Source organism: Arachis stenosperma, chromosome 3, assembly GCF_014773155.1.
Source record: "Arachis stenosperma cultivar V10309 chromosome 3, arast.V10309.gnm1.PFL2, whole genome shotgun sequence".
In the NCBI taxonomy this organism is placed as follows: Eukaryota; Viridiplantae; Streptophyta; class Magnoliopsida; order Fabales; family Fabaceae; genus Arachis; species Arachis stenosperma.
In genome coordinates this window covers 136,115,155-136,132,328 of record NC_080379.1, presented here as the reverse complement: position 1 = coordinate 136,132,328, position 17,174 = coordinate 136,115,155, and the positions used below count along the sequence as shown (strand labels likewise).

At 41.1% G+C, this 17,174-nt stretch overlaps 1 non-coding gene across 1 annotated transcript; it reads left to right on the top strand.

Annotated features, from left to right (window-relative positions):
* Positions 1-10,964: 10,964 nt before the first annotated feature.
* Positions 10,965-11,072, top strand: LOC130972019 (small nucleolar RNA R71). The gene has a single exon (XR_009083222.1). It is a non-coding gene; the product is annotated as a small nucleolar RNA R71 (small nucleolar RNA).
* Positions 11,073-17,174: the final 6,102 nt, after the last annotated feature.

The window sequence follows — 17,174 nt, the reverse complement described above, 5'->3', positions numbered from 1 at the left end:
AGAGTAGAAGAAGAAGAAATGAGGAAGAGGGAGATGGTAGTGTGTTCGGCCAAGAAGGGAAGAAAGGGTGTTTAGGTTGTGGAAAATGAAGGGGTAAAGAGGGGTTTATATAGGAAAGAGGGGGATGAGGGTTCGGCCATTTGAGGGTGGGTTTGGGAGGGAAAGTGGTTTGAATTTGAAGGGTGAGGTTGGTGGGGTTTTATGAAGGATGGATGTGAGTGGTGAAGAGAAAGATGGGATTTGATAGGTGAGGGGTTTTTGGGGAAGAGGTGTTGAGGTGATTGGTGAATGGGGGAAGAAGAGAGAGAGTGATGGTAGGGTCCTGTGGGGTCCACAGATCCTGTAGTGTCAAGGAAAAGGCATCCTTGCACCAAATGGCATCAAAATCCACGTTTTGAGCCTTTTCTGGCGTTAAACGCCGGGCTGGTGCCCATTCCTGGCGTTTAACGCCAGGTTTTTGCCCTTTACTGGCGTTTAACGCCAGTCTGGTGCCCCTTTCTGGCGTTAAACGCCCAACAGCGAGGCTGACTGGCGTTTAAACGCCAGCAGCATCTTCCTCCAGGGTGTGCTGTTTCTCTTCCTGTTTTTCATTCTGTTTTTGCTTTTTTCATTGTTTTTGTGACTTCTTATGATCATCAACCTACAAAAAAAAGATAAAATAACAAAAAAAAATAATTAATTATAAAACATTGGGTTGCCTCCCAACAAGCGCTTCTTTACTGTCATTAGCTTGACAGAGGACTCTCATGGAGCCTCAGAGATGCTCAGAACCGTGTTGGAACTTCCAACACCAAACCAACACCAAACTTAGAGTTTGATTGTGGCCTTCCAACACCAAACTTAGAGTCTGACTGTGGGGGCTCTGTTTGGCTCTGTTTTGAGAGAAGCTCTTCATGCTTCTTCTCCATGATGACAGAGGGATATCCTTGGGCCTTAAACACCAAGGATTCTTCATTCACTTGAATGATCAACTCTCCTCTATCAACATCAATCACAGCCTTTGCTGTGGCTAGGAAGGGTCTGCCAAGGATGATGGATTCATCCATGCACTTCCCAGTCTCTAGGACTATGAAATCAGTAGGAATGTAATGGTCTTCAACCTTAACCAGAACATCCTCTACAAGTCCATAGGCTTGTTTTCTTGAGTTGTCTGCCATCTCTAGTGAGATTTTGCAGCTTGCACCTCAAAGATCCCTAATTTCTCCATTACAGAGAGGGGCATGAGGTTTACACTTGACCCCAAGTCACACAAGGCCTTCTTGAAGGTCATGGTGCCTATGGTACAAGGTATAGAAAACTTCCCAGGATCTTGCCTCTTTTGAGGCAATTGCTGCCTAGACAAGTTATCCAGTTCTTTGGTGAGCAAAGGGGGTTCATCCTCCCAAGTCTCATTTCCAAATAACTTGTCATTCAGCTTCATGATTGCTCCAAGGTATTTAGCAACTTGCTCCTCAGTGACATACTCCTCCTCTTCAGAGGAAGAATACTCATCAGAGCTTATGAAAGGCAGTAGTAAGTCCAAGGGAATCTCTATGGTCTCAGTTTGAGCCTCAGACTCCCAAGGTTCCTCATTGGGGAACTCATTGGAGGCCAGTGGACGTCCAGTGAGGCCTTCCTCAGTGGCGTTCACTGCCTCTTCTTCCTCCCAGAATTCGGCCATATTTATGGCTTTGCACTCTCCTTTTGGATTTTCTTCAGTGTTACTTGGGAGAGTGCTTGGGGGAAGTTCAGTAATTTTCTTGCTCAGCTGACCCACTTGTCCTTCCAAATTCCTAATGGAGGATCTAGTTTCAGTCATGAAACTTTGAGTGGTTTTGATTAGATCAGAGACCATTGTTGCTAAGTCAGAAGTATTCTGCTTAGAACTCTCTGTCTGTTGCTGAGAAGATGATGGAAAAGGCTTGCCATTGCTAAACCTGTTTCTTCCACCATTATTGTTATTGAAACCTTGTTGAGGTCTCTCTTGATTCTTCCATGAGAGATTTGGGTGATTTCTCCATGAAGAATTATAGGTGTTTCCATAGGGTTCTCCTAGGTAATTCACCTCTTCCATGGAAGGGTTCTCAGGATCATAAGCTTCTTCCTCAGATGAAGCATCCTTAGTACTGTTTGGTGCATTTGCATTCCAGACAGACTTTGAGAAATCAAATTGACTTGTTGAGTCAATATCTTGTTCTGAGCCAATATGGCATTCAGAGTGTCAATCTCAAGAACTCCTTTCTTCTGACTAGTCCCATTGTTCACAGGATTCCTTTCAGAAGTGTACATGAATTGGTTATTTGCAACCATTTCAATCAATTCTTGAGCTTCTGCAGGCGTCTTCTTCAGATGAAGAGATCCTCCAGCCGAGCTATCCAAAGACATCTTGGATAGTTCAGAGAGACCATCATAGAAAATACCTATGATGCTCCATTCAGAAAGCATGTCTGAGGGACATCTTCTGATTAATTGTTTGTATTTCCCAAGCTTCATAGAGGGATTCTCCATCCTTCTGTCTGAAGGTTTGGACTTCCACTCTAAGCTTACTCCATCTTTGTGGTGGAAAGAACTTTGCCAAGAAGGCATTGACTAGCTTTTCCCAAGAGTCCAGGCTTTCTTTAGGTTGAGAATCCAACCATATTCTAGCTCTGTCTCTTACAGCAAAAGGGAATAGCATCAGTCTGTAGACCTCAGGGTTAACCCCATTAGTCTTGACTGTGTCACAGATTTGCAAGAACTCAGCTAAAAACTGATGAGGATCTTCCATTGGAAGTCCATGAAAACTTGCAATTCTGTTGCATTAGAGAAACTAATTGAGGCTTAAGCTCAAAGTTGTTTGCTCCAATGGCAGGGATAGAGATGCTTCTCCCATAGAAATCAGGAGTAGGTGCAGTAAAGTCACCAAGCACCTTCCTTGCATTGTTGGCATTGTTGTTGTTTTCGGCTGCCATTTGTTCTTCTTCCTTGAAGAATTCGGTCAGGTGCTCTAAAGAGAGTTGTGTTTTGGCTTCTCTTAGCTTTCTCTTCAAGGTCCTTTCGGGTTCAGGATCAGCCTCAACAAGAATGCCTTTGTCTCTGCTCCTGCTCATATGAAAGAGAAGAGAAACAGAAAGTGTGGAATCCTCTATGTCACAGTATAGAGATTCCTTGAGATGTCAGAGGAAAATAGAAATAGAAAGAAGAAGGAGAAGATGAATTCGAACTTTAATTAGATAAGGTTCGAATTGTGCATTCAGAAGGAGTGGTACTCCATAAATAGAAGGATGTGGGAAGGAGGGAAGAGAATTTTCGAAAATTCAATTAAGAGATTTTAAAAACATTTTGAAAATTTGATTGAATTTTCGAAAATTAAAAGTGAAAAAGAAATCAAGTGATTTTTGAAAAAGATTTTGAAATTAGAAATTAAAAAGATTTGATTGAAAACTAATTTGAAAAAAGATGTGGTTAAAAAGATTTAATTGAAAAGTTATGGTTTTAAAAAGATGTGATTGAGAAGATATGATTTGAAAACAATTTTAAAAGATATGATTTGAAAACACTTTGAAAAGATATGATTTAAAAATTAATGACTTGCTAACAAGAAAAGATATGATTCAAACATAAAACCTTTCTCAACAGAAAAGGCAACAATTTTTGAGATGTTCAATCAAATCATTAATTGTTAGTAAGTATCTTTTAAAAAGGAAAGAAATTGATTTTGAAAACATTTGATTGAAAAGATTTGATTTGAAAATGATTTGATTTGAAAAACTAAGAAAAAATTGATTTGAAAACAAAATCTTCCCCTAGCACCATCCTGGCGTTAAACGCCCAGAATGGTACATTCTGGCGTTTAACGCCCAAATGCACCCTTTTTGGGCGTTAAACGCCCAACCAGGTGCCCTGGCTGGCGTTTAAACGCCAGTCTGCCTTCTTCACTGGGCATTTTTGAATGCTCAGCTTTTTCTGTATAATTCCTCTGCAGTATGTTCTGAATCTTCAATTCTTTGTATCATTGACTTGAAAAGACACAAATTAAAAATTTTTTTGGTTTTTTTTTTTAATAATCAAAATGCAAAAGGAATCAATTAACAATGCATGCAAGACACCAAACTTAGCAGTTTGTATACTACTGACACTAACAATATGAAAATGCATATGAGACACACAAAATACTTCAAGTCAATAGAATTCAAAGATCAAAACAAAGAAATATATGCATGGATTCGAAAATTATAACAAAAACATGCATTTGACACCAAACTTAGGATGAGACACTAAACTTATGCAAGAAACATCAAATTTTTTTTGTCTTTTTATGATTTTGTAATTTTTTGTGTTTTTCGAAATTAAGTAGGAAAAGGTATCAAAATTCTTAATGAGAATTCCAGGAATCAGTGCAGTGCTAGTCTAAGACTCCGGTCCAGGAATTAGACATGGCTTCACAGCCAGCCAAGCTTTCAAAGAAAGCTTCGGTCCAAAACACTAGACATGACCAAAGGTCAGCCAAATCTTAGCAGATCACTGCTCCAAGAGCAAAATTGATGAAAATCAACAAGCTCTTGTGGTGATAAGTTGAGACCTCGGTCCAATGAGATTAGACATGGCTTCTCAGCCAGCCAGATTTCAACAAATCATCATGAAACTCTAGAATTCATCTTCAAGAATTTCGAAAAAATAATACCTAATCTAAGCAACAAGATGAACCGTCAGTTGTCCAGCCTAAACAATCCCGGGCAATAACACCAAAAACTTGATGTTGTTGCCGGATCTTGGCACTGATGTTACCAAAAGCTTGCTCAAAACTTGAACAATCCCCGGCAACGGCGCCAAAAACTTGGTGCGCGAAATTGTGAACAATACTTTTTCACAACTCAAATAATCCCCGGTAATGGCTCCAAGAACTTGGTGGCTCAATACCATGGCATTACACAACTTTGCACAACTAACCAGCAAGTGCACTGGGTCGTCCAAGTAATAAACCTTACGTGAGTAAGGGTCGATCCCACGGAGATTGTTAGTATTGAAGCAAGCTATGGTCATCTTGTAAATCTTAGTCAGGCAAACTCAGATGTATATGGTGATGAACGAAAATAACATAAAAGATAAGGATAGAGATACTTATGTATATCATTGGTGTAAGAGCTTCAGACAAGCGTATGAAGATGCCTTCCCTTCCGTCTCTCTGCTTTCCTACTGTCTTCATCCAATCCTTTCTTACTCCTTTCCATGGCAAGCTCGTGTAAGGTTTCACTGTTGTCAGCAGCTACCTCCCATCCGCGCAGTGAAAGCTAATGCACACACTCTGTCACAGTGCTGCCAATCACCGGTTTGGTTCCCTCCCCTACCGGAATAGAATAACTCTTTTGCGTCTGTCACTAACGCCCAGTAAGTTACAGGTTTGAAGCACGTCACAGTCATTCAGTCATTGAATCCTACTCAGAATACCACAGACAAGGTTTAGACCTTCCGGATTCTCTTGAATGCCGCCATCAGGTCCTGCCTATACCACGAAGATTCCGAAGAATCCAAGAGATATTCACTAAGCCTCAGATGCTTGTAGAACAAGAATGGTTGTCAGTCACCTTGTTCATGGGTGAGAATGGTGATGGGCGTCAATCATCACCTTCATCATGTTGAAGAACAAGTGATATCTTGGATAAAGAACAAGCGGAATTGAATGGAAGAACAATAGTAATTGCATTAATACTCGAGGTACAGCAGAGCTCCACACCTTAATCTATGGTGTGTAGAAACTCCACCGTTGAAAATACATAAGCATAAGGTCTAGGCATGGCCGAATGGCCAGCCTCCCAATGATCTAAGATAGCATAAAACTCAAAGATAGCTACCAAGATGTTCTAAGATGTCCCTATACAATAGTAAAAGGTCCTACTTATAGAAAACTAGTACATAGATGAGTAAATGACATAAAAATCCACTTCCGGGCCCACTTGGTGTGTGCTTGGGCTGAGCAATGAAGAAATTTCGTGTAGAGACTCTCCTTGGAGTTAAACGCCAGCTTTAGTGCCAGTTTGGGCGTTTAACTCCCATTTGGGTGCCAGTTCCAGCGTTTAACGCTGGGATTTCTTGAGGTGACTTTGAACGCCGGTTTGGGCCATCAAATCTTGGGCAAAGTATGGACTATCATATATTGCTGGAAAGCCCAGGATGTCTACTTTCCAACGCCGTTGAGAGCGCGCCAATTGGGCTTCTGTAGCTCCAGAAAATCCGCTTTGAGTGCAGGGAGGTCAGAATCCAACAGCATCTGCAGTCCTTTTTGGTCTCTGGATCAGGTTTTTGCTCAGGTCCCTCAATTTCAGCCAGAAAATACCTGAAATCACAGAAAAACACACAAACTCATAGTAAAGTCCAGAAAAGTGAATTTTAACTAAAAACTAATAAAAATATACTAAAAACTAACTAGATCATATCAAAAACATACTAAAAACAATGCCAAAAAGTATACAAATCATCCGCTCATCACAACACCAAACTTAAATTGTTGCTTGTCCCCAAGCAACTGAAAATCAAATAAGATAAAAGGAAGGGAATATGCAATGAATTCCAAAAACATCTGTGAAGATCAGTATTAATTAGATGAGCGGGCTTTTAACTTTTTGCGTCTGAACAGTTTTGGCATCTCAATCTATCCTTTGAAATTCAGAATGGTTGGCTTCTTTAGGAACTTAGAATCCAGATAGTGTTAATGATTCTCCTAGTAAAGTATGATGATTCTTGAACATAGCTATTTATTGAGTCTTGGCTGTGGCCCAAAGCACTCTGTCTTTCCAGTATTACCACCGGATACATACATGCCACAGACACATAATTGGGTGAACCTTTTCAGATTGTGACTTAGCTTTGCTAAAGTCCCCAATTAGAGGTGTCCAGGGTTCTTAAGCACACTCTTATTTGCCTTGGATCACAACTCTTATTATTATTTTTTTTTTTTCGTTTTCTCTTTTTTTTTTTTTTTGAATAGCAATGCTTTTTCTTGCTTCAAGAATCATTTTATTGATTTTTCAGATCCTGAATAACATGTCTCCTTTTTCATCATTCTTTCAAGAGCCAACATTCATGAACCACAAATTCAAGATACATATGCACTGTTAAGCATACATTCAGAGAACAAAAATATTGCCACCACATCAAAATAATTAAATATTATAAAATTCAAAATTCATGCAATTCTTCCTTTTTCAATTAGCACATTTTTATTCAAGAAAGGTGATGGATTCATAGGACATTCATAACTTTAAGGCATAGACACTAAGACACTAATGATCACAAGACACAAGCATGGATAACATAAAGCATAAAAATCGAAAAACATGAGAATAAAGAACAAGGAAATCAAGGAATGGGTCCACCTCAGTGATGGCGGCTCTTCCTTGCTTTTGAAGGTCCTATGGAGTGCTTGAGCTCCTCAATGTCTCTTCCTTGCCTTTGTTGCTCCTCTCTCATGATTCTTTGTTCTTCTCTAATTTCATGGAGGAGAATGGAGTGTTCTTGGTGCTCCACCCTTAGTTGTCCATATTGGAACTCAACTCTCCTAGGGAGGTGTTTAGTTGCCCCCAATAGTCTTGTGGAGGAAAATTCATCCCTTGAGGAATCTCAGGGATCTCATGATGAGTGGGATCTCTTGTGTACTCCATCCTTTTCTTAGTGGTGGGCTTGTCCTCATCATGGTGATGTCTCCCTCTATGTCAACTCCCACTGAATAACAGAGGTGACAAATGAGGTGAGGAAAGGCTAACCTTGCCAAGGTGGAGGTCTTGTCCGCCACCCTATAGAGTTCTTGGGCTATAACCTCATGAACCTCTATTTCTTCTCCAATCATGATGCTATGAATCATGATGGCCCGGTCTATGGTAACTTCGGACCGGTTGCTAGTGGGAATGATTGAGCGTTGTATGAACTCTAACCATCCTCTAGCCACGGGTTTGAGGTCATGCCTTCTCAATTGGACCGGCTTTCCTCTTGAATCTTGCTTCCATTGTGCGCCCTCTTCACATATGACTGTGAGGACTTGGTCCAACCTTTGATCAAAGTTGACCCTTCTAGTGTAAGGATGCTCATCTCCTTTCATCATAGGCAAGTTGAACGCCACCCTCACACTTTCCGGACTAAAATCCAAGTATTTCCCCCGAACCATAGTAAGATAATTCTTTGGATCCGGGTTCACACTTTGGTCATGGTTCTTGGTGATCCATGCATTGGCATAGAACTCTTGAACCATCAGATTCCGACTTGTTGAATGGGGTTGGTAAGTACTTCCCAACCTCTTCTTTCGGATCTCATGGCGGATCTCCGGATATTCACCCTTTTTGAGTGAAAAGGGGACTTCGGGGATCACCTTTTTCAAGGCCACAACTTCATAGAAGTGGACTTGATGCACCCTTGAGAGGAATCTATCCATCTCCCATGACTCGGAGGTAGAAGCCTTTGCCTTCCCTTTCCTCTTTCTAGAGGTTTCTCCGGCCTTGGATGCCATAAATGGTTATGAAAAAGCAACGCTTTTACCACACCAAACTTAAAATGTTTGCTCGTCCTCGAGCAAAAGAAGAAAGAAGAGAGTAGAAGAAGAAGAAATGAGGAAGAGGGAGATGGTAGTGTGTTCGGCCAAGAAGGGAAGAAAGGGTGTTTAGGTTGTGGAAAATGAAGGGGTAAAGAGGGGTTTATATAGGAAAGAGGGGGATGAGGGTTCGGCCATTTGAGGGTGGGTTTGGGAGGGGAAGTGGTTTGAATTTGAAGGGTGAGGTTGGTGGGGTTTTATGAAGGATGGATGTGAGTGGTGAAGAGAAAGATGGGATTTGATAGGTGAGGGGTTTTTGGGGAAGAGGTGTTGAGGTGATTGATGAATGGGGGAAGAAGAGAGAGAGTGATGGTAGGGTCCTGTGGGGTCCACAGATCCTGTAGTGTCAAGGAAAAGACATCCTTGCACCAAATGGCATCAAAATCCACGTTTTGAGCCTTTTCTGGCGTTAAACGCCGGGCTGGTGCCCATTCCTGGCGTTTAACGCCAGGTTTTTACCCTTTACTGGCGTTTAACGCCAGTCTGGTGCCCCTTTCTGGCGTTAAACGCCCAGAATGGTGCCAGACTGGGCGTTAAACGCCCAACAGCTAGGCTGACTGGCGTTTGAACGCCAGTTTCTTCTTCTCCAGGGTGTGCTGTTTTTCTTCCTGTTTTTCATTTTGTTTTTGCTTTTTTTCATTGTTTTTGTGACTTCTTATGATCATCAACCTACAAAAAAGATAAAATAACAAAAGAAAAATAGTTAACCATAAAACATTGGGTTGCCTCCCAACAAGCGCTTCTTTACTGTCATTAGCTTGACAGAGGACTCTCATGGAGCCTCAGAACCGTGTTGGAACTTCCCAACACCAAACTTAGAGTTTGATTGTGGCCTCCCAACACCAAACTTAGAGTCTGACTGTGGGGGCTCTGTTTGGCTCTGTTTTGAGAGAAGCTCTTCATGCTTCTTCTCCATGATGACAGAGGGATATCCTTGGGCCTTAAACACCAAGGATTCTTCATTCACTTGAATGATCAACTCTCCTCTATCAACATCAATCACAGCCTTTGCTGTGGCTAGGAAGGGTCTGCCAAGGATGATGGATTCATCCATGCACTTCCCAGTCTCTAGGACTATGAAATCAGTAGGAATGTAATGGTCTTCAACCTTAACCAGAACATCCTCTACAAGTCCATAGGCTTGTTTTCTTGAGTTGTCTGCCATCTCTAGTGAGATTTTTGCAGCTTGCACCTCAAAGATCCCTAATTTCTCCATTACAGAGAGGGGCATGAGGTTTACACTTGACCCCAAGTCACACAAGGCCTTCTTGAAGGTCATGGTGCCTATGGTACAAGGTATAGAAAACTTCCCAGGATCTTGCCTCTTTTGAGGCAGTTTCTGCCTAGACAAGTCATTCAGTTCTTTGGTGAGCAAGGGTGGTTCATCCTCCCAAGTCTCATTTCCAAATAACTTGTCATTCAGTTTCATGAGTGCTCCAAGGTATTTAGCAACTTGTTCCTCAGTGACATACTCATCCTCTTCAGAGGAAGAATACTCATCAGAGCTCATGAAAGGCAGTAGTGAGTTCAAGGGAATCTCTATGGTCTCAGTTTGAGCCTCAGATTCCCAAGGTTCCTCATTGGGAAACTCATTGGAGGCCAGTGGACGTCCAGTGAGGCCTTCCTCAGTGGCGTTCACTGCCTCTTCTTCCTCCCAGAATTCGGCCATATTTATGGCTTTGCACTCTCCTTTTGGATTTTCTTCAGTGTTACTTGGGAGAGTGCTTGGGGGAAGTTCAGTAATTTTCTTGCTCAGCTGACCCACTTGTCCTTCCAAATTCCTAATGGAGGATCTAGTTTCAGTCATGAAACTTTGAGTGGTTTTGATTAGATCAGAGACCATTGTTGCTAAGTCAGAAGTATTCTGCTTAGAACTCTCTGTCTGTTGCTGAGAAGATGATGGAAAAGGCTTGCCATTGCTAAACCTGTTTCTTCCACCATTATTGTTATTGAAACCTTGTTGAGGTCTCTCTTGATTCTTCCATGAGAGATTTGGGTGATTTCTCCATGAAGAATTATAGGTGTTTCCATAGGGTTCTCCTAGGTAATTCACCTCTTCCATGGAAGGGTTCTCAGGATCATAAGCTTCTTCCTCAGATGAAGCATCCTTAGTACTGTTTGGTGCATTTTGCATTCCAGACAGACTTTGAGAAATCAAATTGACTTGTTGAGTCAATATCTTGTTCTGAGCCAATATGGCATTCAGAGTGTCAATCTCAAGAACTCCTTTCTTCTGACTAGTCCCATTGTTCATAGGATTCCTTTCAGAAGTGTACATGAATTGGTTATTTGCAACCATTTCAATCAATTCTTGAGCTTCTGCAGGCGTCTTCTTCAGATGAAGAGATCCTCCAGCCGAGCTATCCAAAGACATCTTGGATAGTTTAGAGAGACCATCATAGAAAATACCTATGATGCTCCATTCAGAAAGCATGTCTGAGGGACATCTTCTGATTAATTGTTTGTATCTTTCCCAAGCTTCATAGAGGGATTCTCCATCCTTCTGTCTGAAGGTTTGGACTTCCACTCTAAGCTTACTCCATCTTTGTGGTGGAAAGAACTTTGCCAAGAAGGCATTGACTAGCTTTTCCCAAGAGTCCAGGCTTTCTTTAGGTTGAGAATCCAACCATATTCTAGCTCTGTCTCTTACAGCAAAGGGAATAGCATCAGTCTGTAGACCTCAGGGTTAACCCCATTAGTCTTGACTGTGTCACAGATTTGCAAGAACTCAGCTAAAAACTGATGAGGATCTTCCATTGGAAGTCCATGAAAACTTGCAATTCTGTTGCATTAGAGAAACTAATTGAGGCTTAAGCTCAAAGTTGTTTGCTCCAATGGCAGGGATAGAGATGCTTCTCCCATAGAAATCAGGAGTAGGTGCAGTAAAGTCACCAAGCACCTTCCTTGCATTGTTGGCATTGTTGTTGTTTTCGGCTGCCATTTGTTCTTCTTCCTTGAAGAATTCGGTCAGGTGCTCTAAAGAGAGTTGTGTTTTGGCTTCTCTTAGCTTTCTCTTCAAGGTCCTTTCGGGTTCAGGATCAGCCTCAACAAGAATGCCTTTGTCTCTGCTCCTGCTCATATGAAAGAGAAGAGAAACAGAAAGTGTGGAATCCTCTATGTCACAGTATAGAGATTCCTTGAGATGTCAGAGGAAAATAGAAATAGAAAGAAGAAGGAGAAGATGAATTCGAACTTTAATTAGATAAGGTTCGAATTGTGCATTCAGAAGGAGTGGTACTCCATAAATAGAAGGATGTGGGAAGGAGGGAAGAGAATTTTCGAAAATTCAATTAAGAGATTTTAAAAACATTTTGAAAATTTGATTGATAATTTTCGAAAATTAAAAGTGAAAAAGAAATCAAGTGATTTTTGAAAAAGATTTTGAAATTAGAAATTAAAAAGATTTGATTGAAAACTAATTTGAAAAAGATGTGGTTAAAAAGATTTAATTGAAAAGTTATGGTTTTAAAAAGATGTGATTGAGAAGATATGATTTGAAAACAATTTTAAAAGATATGATTTGAAAACACTTTGAAAAGATATGATTTTAAAAATTAATGACTTGCCTAACAAGAAAAGATATGATTCAAACATAAAACCTTTCTCAACAGAAAAGGCAACAATTTTTGAGATATTCAATCAAATCATTAATTGTTAGTAAGTATCTTTTAAAAAGGAAAGAAATTGATTTTGAAAACATTTGATTGAAAAGATTTGATTTGAAAAAGATTTGATTTTGAAAAACTAAGAAAAAATTGATTTGAAAACAAAATCTTCCCCCTAGCACCATCCTGGCGTTAAACGCCCAGAATGGTATACATTCTGGCGTTTAACGCCCAAAATGCACCCTTTTTGGGCGTTAAACGCCCAACCAGGTGCCCTGGCTGGCGTTTAAACGCCAGTCTGCCTTCTTCACTGGGCATTTTTGAATGCTCAGCTTTTTCTGTATAATTCCTCTGCAGTATGTTCTGAATCTTCAATTCTTTGTATCATTGACTTGAAAAGACACAAATTAAAAATTTTTTTGGTTTTTTTTTTAATAATCAAAATGCAAAAGGAATCAATTAACAATGCATGCAAGACACCAAACTTAGCAGTTTGTATACTACTGACACTAACAATATGAAAATGCATATGAGACACACAAAATACTTCAAGTCAATAGAATTCAAAGATCAAAACAAAGAAATATATGCATGGATTCGAAAATTATAACAAAAACATGCATTTGACACCAAACTTAGGATGAGACACTAAACTTATGCAAGAAACATCAAATTTTTTTGGTCTTTTTATGATTTTGTAATTTTTTTGTGTTTTTCGAAAATTAAGTAGGAAAAGGTATCAAAATTCTTAATGAGAATTCCAGGAATCAGTGCAGTGCTAGTCTAAGACTCCGGTCCAGGAATTAGACATGGCTTCACAGCCAGCCAAGCTTTCAAAGAAAGCTTCGGTCCAAAACACTAGACATGACCAAAGGTCAGCCAAATCTTAGCAGATCACTGCTCCAAGAGCAAAATTGATGAAAATCAACAAGCTCTTGTGGTGATAAGTTGAGACCTCGGTCCAATGAGATTAGACATGGCTTCTCAGCCAGCCAGATTTCAACAAATCATCATGAAACTCTAGAATTCATCTTCAAGAATTTCGAAAAAAATAATACCTAATCTAAGCAACAAGATGAACCGTCAGTTGTCCAGCCTAAACAATCCCGGGCAATAACACCAAAAACTTGATGTTGTTGCCGGATCTTGGCACTGATGTTACCAAAAGCTTGCTCAAAACTTGAACAATCCCCGGCAACGGCGCCAAAAACTTGGTGCGCGAAATTGTGAACAATACTTTTTCACAACTCAAATAATCCCCGGTAATGGCTCCAAGAACTTGGTGGCTCAATACCATGGCATTACACAACTTCGCACAACTAACCAGCAAGTGCACTGGGTCGTCCAAGTAATAAACCTTACGTGAGTAAGGGTCGATCCCACGGAGATTGTTAGTATTGAAGCAAGCTATGGTCATCTTGTAAATCTTAGTCAGGCAAACTCAGATGTATATGGTGATGAACGAAAATAACATAAAAGATAAGGATAGAGATACTTATGTATATCATTGGTGTAAGAGCTTCAGACAAGCGTATGAAGATGCCTTCCCTTCCGTCTCTCTGCTTTCCTACTGTCTTCATCCAATCCTTTCTTACTCCTTTCCATGGCAAGCTCGTGTAAGGTTTCACTGTTGTCAGCAGCTACCTCCCATCCGCGCAGTGAAAGCTAATGCACACACTCTGTCACAGTGCTGCCAATCACCGGTTTGGTTCCCTCCCCTACCGGAATAGAATAACTCTTTTGCGTCTGTCACTAACGCCCAGTAAGTTACAGGTTTGAAGCACGTCACAGTCATTCAGTTATTGAATCCTACTCAGAATACCACAGACAAGGTTTAGACCTTCCGAATTCTCTTGAATGCCGCCATCAGGTCCTGCCTATACCACGAAGATTCCGAAGAATCCAAGAGATATTCACTAAGCCTCAGATGCTTGTAGAACAAGAATGGTTGTCAGTCACCTTGTTCATGGGTGAGAATGGTGATGGGCGTCAATCATCACCTTCATCATGTTGAAGAACAAGTGATATCTTGGATAAAGAACAAGCGGAATTGAATGGAAGAACAATAGTAATTGCATTAATACTCGAGGTACAGCAGAGCTCCACACCTTAATCTATGGTGTGTAGAAACTCCACCGTTGAAAATACATAAGCATAAGGTCTAGGCATGGCCGAATGGCCAGCCTCCCAATGATCTAAGATAGCATAAAACTCAAAGATAGCTACCAAGATGTTCTAAGATGTCCCTATACAATAGTAAAAGGTCCTACTTATAGAAAACTAGTACATAGATGAGTAAATGACATAAAAATCCACTTCCGGGCCCACTTGGTGTGTGCTTGGGCTGAGCAATGAAGAAATTTCGTGTAGAGACTCTCCTTGGAGTTAAACGCCAGCTTTAGTGCCAGTTTGGGCGTTTAACTCCCATTTGGGTGCCAGTTCCAGCGTTTAACGCTGGGATTTCTTGAGGTGACTTTGAACGCCGGTTTGGGCCATCAAATCTTGGGCAAAGTATGGACTATCATATATTGCTGGAAAGCCCAGGATGTCTACTTTCCAACGCCGTTGAGAGCGCGCCAATTGGGCTTCTGTAGCTCCAGAAAATCCGCTTTGAGTGCAGGGAGGTCAGAATCCAACAGCATCTGCAGTCCTTTTTGGTCTCTGGATCAGGTTTTTGCTCAGGTCCCTCAATTTCAGCCAGAAAATACCTGAAATCACAGAAAAACACACAAACTCATAGTAAAGTCCAGAAAAGTGAATTTTAACTAAAAACTAATAAAAATATACTAAAAACTAACTAGATCATATCAAAAACATACTAAAAACAATGCCAAAAAGTATACAAATCATCCGCTCATCAGAAGTCACCCACAAAAACTTACATCAATAACAAAGTTCATAGTCCACAAATCGAACTACACCATTACAAAGATATTAAAAGCAGAATATCACAAAGGGGTTAGGTCCGCCCCAGTAGCACCATTCTTGGGAGAAGGAGGCTTGGTCGAGATCAGGGTGGCATTGACAACTCCATCTGGCCTGTTTAAAATCTCCACGTTAGGCTCGGGCTCAGGGGGGACGACCTCGGCAGAAGGAGTTGAAGAGGCTGAAGCTGCAGAAGCCCTGGCCGGCGGCACAAGGGGAGGACCCTCATCATCATCTGGGGCAGGCACAATCTTGCCATCCTCCACCACATTATCCATACTAAATAAGGAGAGATCGGCCTCGGGAGTAAGAACTCAGACCTGAGCTTTCAGGATCTCGTTCATATCGGTCATACTACTCACCATGTGCCCCTGAAGCTTGGCATAATCATCTTGGGCAGATTGAAGCCTCTCCTTAGTTTTTAGCAACTCACCGTAGGTCCGAGTATAGCTCTCCTTATACTTTTTTGCAGTCTCCTCGGCCAAGTTAGTAGCTGCCTCCACCACGGTAGCACGTTCCTTCTCTTTCTCCACATCAATCTCCAACTTGGCAACCCTAGCATCGAGTTCATCCTTCAGACCTTTAATTCTATTGTACTCAGATTTGGCATCCTCCATAAAAGCCCTAGTGGCATGAACTGGAGACTCTCTGATAACCCGAGACAAGGCCGCGCCAACATTGGCTATCCGAATACTGTTACTTGCAATAAAACCGAGGTGATGGAGAATAGACACATCATCCAAGGGAATTCTACCATGAAGAGCAATCAGTTTCGTGGCAAAAGCCACATCATCAAACTCCTTGTTGTTCAGATCATAAGTCCCAATGGTCTTTTGCTTCTTAGGAGGAGGACCCGCAAAGTTAGGGGAAGAGGTAACACCAGAAGTATCAACAGGGAGGTCGGAAGAAACTGTCCAAACTCTAGGGGTCGGGATGATCTTTCTCGGGCCCTGAGAGTCAGAAGTCGGCTTCTTCGGGGGCACCTGAGAAGACCCTTCCCCAATGACTTCGCCGTCAAGTTTTGGGCAGTCGTCACCTTCTTGGCCTTCCGAAAGGCCTTCATGGAGTTTGAAGATTTCACCATCTCTGAAAAGGAAGCCAGGAAAACAAGTTAAAATAATAGAAAAGGATAAATTCACAAACAATAGAAGAAAACTATCTGAAAGAAGTCGGATGCTACCTAGTTCAGCACGGAGGAGGGAAGGATCACCTAGAAACTTCTTTGTATCCAAGTAAGGAAGCTCCCCACAATACTCTTTTAAAACACCTACAAAAGCTTGTTCTCCCTCACTTAGACTCTCCCAAGGATATTTGACCACTACTACATCTTTTTTCCACCATAAAGGGAAGGTTGGCTCATCATTCTCATCCAAGAAAAAAGGATGAGCACCCTCAATAGCTTGGACTTTGAAATAGTAATTCTTAAAGTCTCGAAAGTACTCATCAAAGATAGAAAATACCTTCTTCCCTTGGATAGATCAGAAGAAAATCCAAGAGGCTTTCTTCTTAGCCACCCCGGGTTTTGTCATCACAAAAAGGTAAAAAAAAGAGTTTCGGTAGGTTAGACACCCAGTTCTTGACACAACAGCTGAAAAATATTTATAAAACCCTAAGAATTCGGATGAAGCTGAGAAGGGGCCACATTACATGACCATAAGAGGTCGGTCTCAAAAGCAGTAAAAGAAAGAGTAATACCTAGCTAGCTAAAGAAGTAATCGTAAGCATAGAAAAAAGGATGCTTTGCCTGAGTTAAGGGAGGGAAACTAACCCTCTCCTCAGGGTCGGGTGACACCAGCTCGTAATTCTTCTTGTCCTCCCTATTACTACATATCCTATGAAACCTTCTAAGCTTCTCATAGTACTCGGGATCAGACACAGTCACACACATCAGGACTATTGAATCTAGCCAATCGGCCATACTAGCAGGAACTTTGGTGGACATCTCGACAATGTTTTTACACGAAGACATAGACCAACTATCCCTACAGGTAAGAAAAATAAAAAAGTCACTAACAAACAACTTAGACAGAAACAAAAAATGGGGAAGCAACCAAACAAAGAAACAACTATAGCAGCAAAAGGACACCCCAGGATTTACACAAAGAAAA